Source organism: Leptodactylus fuscus, chromosome 7 (genome assembly GCF_031893055.1).
Source record: "Leptodactylus fuscus isolate aLepFus1 chromosome 7, aLepFus1.hap2, whole genome shotgun sequence".
NCBI lineage: Eukaryota > Metazoa > Chordata > Amphibia > Anura > Leptodactylidae > Leptodactylus > Leptodactylus fuscus.
In genome coordinates, this window is record NC_134271.1 from 97,412,556 (window position 1) to 97,419,633 (window position 7,078).

Sequence of the window (7,078 nt, forward strand, 5' to 3'; positions counted from 1 at the left end):
GTGAAAGAAGTTCTAGGACAACATCAGACAAGCACAGGGCTTGTCTGTGATCTATGACCACACTTCAGGGAAGAGCTAGACTATTAAGCATGCCTGTAAGATTATCCCTCCCCCAGGAGGATGAGGAGGTACTATATACATTCTATGCAATAAGGAAACACTCAGAAGCTAAATGTATGAGAAGGTAGGGAGCGTGGAATAACAGGATACTATGAAAAACTTCTATAGTAAAATAAATTCCTTTATTAGCATTGTTACAAAGGAAAACAGCCTGAAAAGACATAACGCTCCTATGCCAGGCACATCTTAGGTGCACAGCTCTGATTTGCACTTGGGATGCCCCATATCAGTGCTTTACTTGTTGCTTACTTCGACCTGTAAGGGGGAGTTCACACAGAGGAAAGTGGAGCGCAATCTGGCATGTATACACGTGCCGGCAGATGACGTGCTCAAAATGCTCCCATTCATTTCAATGGGAGTTAGTAGCGGATACGCCGCGTTATTTTGCGGCCGTGATTTTGCATCCGCAAAATAACGCGGCGTATACGCTCCTAACTCCCATTGAAATGAATGGGAGCATTTTGTGCGCGTCATCTGCCGGCAGACGTGCCAGATTGCGCTCCACTTTCCTCCGTGTGAACTCCCCCTAAGATTTATGAACTACTAGCAGGAGGACCCGGCTTCGCACGGGTATATTACATTTTTTGTTTGTGTAGTGACCCCATAAGAACTGTCCAATTTTGCACTGGTGTATTTTGTATGTTGTTTGTGTGTATGTCCAAAAGCGTCATGTGATCATGTGTATATCATTATGGATATCAGTGAAAAACCTGTGATCAGTTGTTATGGATACCTGGAGTAAAGCTGTGTGAATGTGATCTTGTGTAACAGTGTCATCCACAGTGTCCTGCTTCTTTGAAGCTGACATACAGCAGTGAAGAAAAATGGCTGGTTTGCTATGGAAACCTGTGTGCAGAGGTACGTATCTAATCCTCCCCATGTGGTACTGTGTACAGTGGCATGTATCTAATCCTTTGGTGTGTGGTATTGTGTGAAGACGTGCGTATCTAATCCTTCCCCGTGTAGTACTGTGTGTAGACGCAAGTATCTAATCCTTGTTGCTGTGGTACTGTGTGCAGATGCACATATCTAATCCTCCGGTGTGTGGTACTGTGTGCAGACGTGCCTATCTAATCTTACGGCATGTGGTACTGTGTGCAGATGCGCGTATCTAATCCTCTGGCATGTGGTACTGTGTGCTGAGAAGTGTATGTAATTCTCTGGCATGTGGTATTGTGTGCAGAGGCATGTATCTAATCCTGCCCCATGTGGTACTGTGTACAGACGCAGGTATCTAATCCTCACCTATGTGGTATTGTATGCAGTGGCGCGTATCTAATCCTCCGGCATGTGGTTTTGTGTGGAGAGGCGCGTATCTAATCCTCCGGCGTGTGGTACTGTGTGCAACGGCATGTATCTAATCCTCCCCTGTGTGGTATTGTGAGCAGTAGCATGTATCTAATTCTCCGGTGTGTGGTATTGTGTGAAGACTAGAGATGAGCGAACAGTGTTCTATCGAACACATGTTCGATCGGATATCAGGGTGTTCGCCATGTTCGAATCGAATCGAACACCGCGTGGTAAAGTGCGCCAAAATTCGATTCCCCTCCCACCTTCCCTGGCGCCTTTTTTGCACCAATAACAGCGCAGGGGAGGTGGGACAGGAACTACGACACCGGGGGCATTGAAAAAAATTGGAAAAAGTCATTGGCTGCCGAAATCAGGTGACCTCCATTTTAGACGAATAGTGGATTTCAAATCCGGGTCATATGAGAATGTGAACTTTGTGACTATGAGACAGGGATAGCTGTACAGGCAGGGATAGCTAAGGATAACCTTTATTTAGGGGGGAATGTTATTAAAAATAACTTTTTGGGGCTCTATCGGGTGTGTAATTGTGATTTTTGTGACATAAACTTTTTCCCATAGGGATGCATTGGCCAGCGCTGATTGGCCGAATTCCGTACTCTGGCCAATCAGTGCTGGCCAATGCATTCTAATAGCTTGATGAAGCAGAGTGTGCACAAGGGTTCAAGCGCACCCTCGGCTCTGATGTAGCAGAGCCGAGGCTGCACAAGGGTTCAAGCGCACCCTCGGCTCTGATGTAGGAGAGCCGAGGGTGCACTTGAACCCTTGTGCACCCTCGGCTCTGCTACATCAGAGCCGAGGGTGCGCTTGAACCCTTGTGCACACTCTGCTTCATCAAGCTAATAGAATGCATTGGCCAGCGCTGATTGGCCAATGCATTCTATTAGCCCGATGAAGTAGAGCTGAATGTGTGTGCTAAGCACACACATTCAGCTCTACTTCATCGGGCTAATAGAATGCATTGGCCAGCGCTGATTGGCCGAATTCCGTACTCTGGCCAATCAGCGCTGGCTCTGCTGGAGGAGGCGGAGTCTAAGATCGCTCCACACCAGTCTCCATTCAGGTCCGACCTTAGACTCCGCCTCCTCCAGCAGAGCCAGCGCTGATTGGCCGAATTCCGTACTCTGGCCAATCAGCACTGGCTAATGCATTGTATTGGCGTGATGAAGCAGTGCTGAATGTGTGTGCTTAGCACACACATTCAGCTCTACTTCATCGGGCTAATAGAATGCATTGGCCAGCGCTGATTGGCCGAATTCCGTACTCTGGCCAATCAGCACTGGCTAATGCATTGTATTGGCGTGATGAAGCAGTGCTGAATGTGTGTGCTTAGCACACACATTCAGCTCTACTTCATCGGGCTAATAGAATGCATTGGCCAGCGCTGATTGGCCGAATTCCGTACTCTGGCCAATCAGCACTGGCTAATGCATTGTATTGGCGTGATGAAGCAGTGCTGAATGTGTGTGCTTAGCACACACATTCAGCTCTACTTCATCGGGCTAATAGAATGCATTGGCCAATCAGCGCTGGCCAATGCATTCTATTAGCGTGAACTGAGTTTGCACAGGGGTTCTAGTGCACCCTCGGCTCTGCTACATCAGATTGCTACATCTGATGTAGCAGTGCCGAGTGTGCATCAGATGTGTAGTTGAGCAAAACTGACTCAGCACTGCTAAGTCTCTGCATTCGCATAGGAATGCATTGGCCAGCCTTCGGCCAATCAGCGCTGGCTCTGCCGGAGGAGGCGGAGTCTAAGGTCGGACCTGAATGGAGACTGGTGTGGAGCGATCTTAGACTCCGCCTCCTCCAGCAGAGCCAGCGCTGATTGGTCGAGTTCCGTACTCTGGCCAATCAGCACTGGCCAATGCATTTCTATGGGGAAAAGTTAGCTTGCGAAAATCGCAAACTGACAGGGATTTCCATGAAATAAAGTGACTTTTATGCCCCCAGACATGCTTCCCCTGCTGTCCCAGTGTCATTCCAGGGTGTTGGTATCATTTCCTGGGGTGTCATAGTGAACTTGGTGACCCTCCAGACACGAATTTGGGTTTCCCCCTTAACGAGTTTATGTTCCTCATAGACTATAATGGGGTTCGAAACCCATTCGAACACTCGAACAGTGAGCGGCTGTTCGAATCGAATTTCGAACCTCGAACATTTTAGTGTTCGCTCATCTCTAGTGAAGACGCATGTATCCAATCCCCCGGAGTGTGGAAATGTGTGCAGACGTTTATATCTAATCCTACGGGATGTGGTACTGTTTGCAGACGCATGTATCCAATCTCCCGGCGCATGGTACTGTGTGCAGATGCATGTATCCAAACCCCCAGCGCGTGGTACACATGATGCACGTATGTAATCCTCCCCTGTGTGTTACTGTGTGTAGAAGCGCATATATAATCCTCTGGCGATGGTACTATGTGAAGACATGCATATCTAATCATCCAGCGTGTTGAACTGTGTGCAGATGTTCGTATCTAATCCTCCCCTGTGTGGTATTGTGTGCAGAAGTGTGTATCTAATCCTTCGGCATGTGGAACTGTGTGCAGACGCACATATCTACTCCTTCAGTGTGTGGAACTGTGTGCAGAAGCACATCTGGTGTGTGGGACTGTGTGCAGACACGTGTATCTAATCCTCTGGCATGTGATACTGTGTGCTGATCTGTGTGTCTAATCCTCTGATGCATGTATCTCAGTTTGGATATCAGTGTTGGATTGTGCATGTGGAGTGACCGTGTATTGCAATTGGAATATGAGTGAAATACTTACAGGTTTGTATTGGCTAAGAGGGGGGGCATTGTGTTCGGAATGCTGTATCTCAGCAACGCTACGTCCGAGCAAGTTGGAGTATCGTCTTAAACTTTCCCAGATACCTGAAGAATCTCTGTAACAAATTTGGTGAAGATCTGTCCAGTCGTTTGGTCGTGCATACAGAACAGACAGACAGACAAAAATTCATTTTTATAATATAGAGAGATAATAGAAATATATGCCAGTCCCTGACTGGTGTAAGTTTGAGTTCAAGTGCACAGAACCTCCTGAGATGTACCAGAATTATGGTGAACTGGTGAATACTGAGAGGAATACTCATCTCTCATTGGCCAAGGCCCACCAGTAACCAATAAGAGCTTCCATCAGTATTGATAGGAAACGCTCATTGTCTATCGACAAGGCTCAGTAATTAATGAGCCACCATTTTCCTGATGATGATCATCATCATTCAGGTTAGTGGTGACCGGCAATGTTCAGCAAGGGGCGTAGTACAGTTTTGGGGTAGCAGTTAAAAGTAATTAACAATAATATCTACTACATTATTAAAAGCGGATTTATTAATGGGAAACATGGGAAATTTATTGGTGGAGGCTGAGATGCAAGTGCATAACTAAGGCTAGGCCCACGTGTTAGATTCTATTTTAAAATCGATAGAGAGAAAAGTCCTGCATGGACACCACGAACCCCATTATAGGCTATGGGGTCTGCAAGTGTCAGCTTTTTTAGTGGACGGGCTTGCTATCTTTTGGGTCCACTGGGGGCCCAAAAGTCAGAGAGACGGACACTAGTGTGAACATGCCTAACTCTGTGTGCAGTTTTATATAGTAGCCACACATACATACATTGCGCATCACTTGTACACCACCATAATGCCAATTAGCACAGCCCCTTTCCAGTTTGCATACATTGATGTAGAAGATGACGCCTTCCTGTAGGTGGCCACTTTGAGTATGGACCAATCTTATTTGTGAGGTTCAGACAGACTGGCAGGGCAGGTTATAGAAGTCCTTGCTTCTGCCAGTTATGGAATAATCCGCTATGGTTCTTGATCCTCCAGATAGAATAGTAGTATCCATTGCTTATTGAACATATAAACGTGATCTACACAATAGATGTTCAACAGCAGAGTTATTTAAAGGCAATAAGAGGCCAGAAAATGATTTTGGAATTGTTTTATGTGAAATATATTTTTAAAGATCTTTTTGATGATGATTTTAAAAATGTTCTATGTTGTTAATCCTGCAGTTCTGATACCATCTATTAGGCCATATAATATTTTGAGACTTTGAGGTTTTCTGTAGATTTCTTTGCAGCAGCCACCTCACTTATCAGCAAATTGATGTTCCAAGCTATCAGGTAAAGGTAGATAAGACACAGAATCCACCAGTCACGTAGGTGATTTTAAAGCTTATCTGCTCCCCTCTCTACACAATGACCTCTGCCCAGGTCACAGAGCATGCATAGATAACTCTCCCATACAAGTGAATAGGGTTTGCTCCAGACCATTGCGTCTATGGCCCTTGGTCCCTCTAACATTTGAGTCTCACTATGAGACTCTGTCCCCCATTTTGTTTAAAATAGGCAGAGAGAAAAGTCCTGCAAGGAGGACTTTTCTCTCCACCATTTTTGATGGAAATCTTGTGGAAACCCAGCAGACCCAATTATAGTCTATGGAGTCCGCGGGTTTCTGCATGTAACTACTTTTTAAGCTGATAGGGTTTCCATTTTTTGGACAGAAATCTGAAAGCGAATATGAACCTCGTGTTAGTGGCAAAAGTTGGAATTCTAAGATTTTTAGGATTTTATAGCAATTATAGCTCTTTTTAGGAAACATAGCTATTAAAAATTCTTAGAAATTATGTTTAATATAAAAATGTTATTTAAATAATATTTATCTTCCTGGAAAAACATTCCCTTTAAGTATTTTTTAGCCCAGTTGTCTTTTACGCAAGGTCAGGAGTCTGTAACATGTTGTGCAGTGGAATCTGAAACAAAAATAGAGCAGTCTGTGGACTGGAATTTTTCAGCAAAAGAATGCAATTTTATAAAATGTACATTTACTTGCATTGTACATGTCCTATTCTGGATTTGTCAGTGCGGAATCCACATGTGAAATCTACAAGTCTGCCTGAATCTCACCTATTCCCCCTTTGATCCCGTCCAAACCCACCCAGAGCCTTTGTGTCCCCAGATAGTATTTTTGTTGTAACTGTGCTTTATGAAAAACTGGCAATGTACAACAATATAAACACTTTACTAATTGGGTAATGCCGTATATAAAACAACACATGTATAAGAGTCTTAACTGTAACACACAAAGTATAAATGCTTTTTTTTACTATCGTGTAGGGGTCTGTTTGGTGATAATTTTTGTGATGTGCTTTAGTAACCCATCTAACTTTATTTTCAGGCTCTAAATTTCTCCCAACTGTCTATGGAAAATCCATACACATTGGTATTACCAGTACATAGAACCATTGCTTTAGCCAAGGAAGGCAACTTCATATGGCTGTATCTCCCGCTTTACCCCACCTAGAAAAGTGGTTCTGTTGTCATATGAAAGCAGAAATTTCTGACTATATTTTTAAAGGGTACATGTGGTCATGAAAAGTTGAAATATGTGCAGGATCTTGCTGGGCAATCTGTTCTCTTGCCATATAAGTCTTCAGAAATGGTGCTTTATCCGTTTTTCTGCTACTAAAAGTCCCATTATGGCTGGAGCACATCTTGCATTTCGGTCTAAGGCTGTGGGCGGTTACCATAAAGAGCAGTCTTCCCGTATCCATTACTACTACTAATGGTTTGTAAAGTAATATGTAAAATATGCAAACAAATGGCTGAGAAAAGCACAATAGAACATAATATATAAGCTA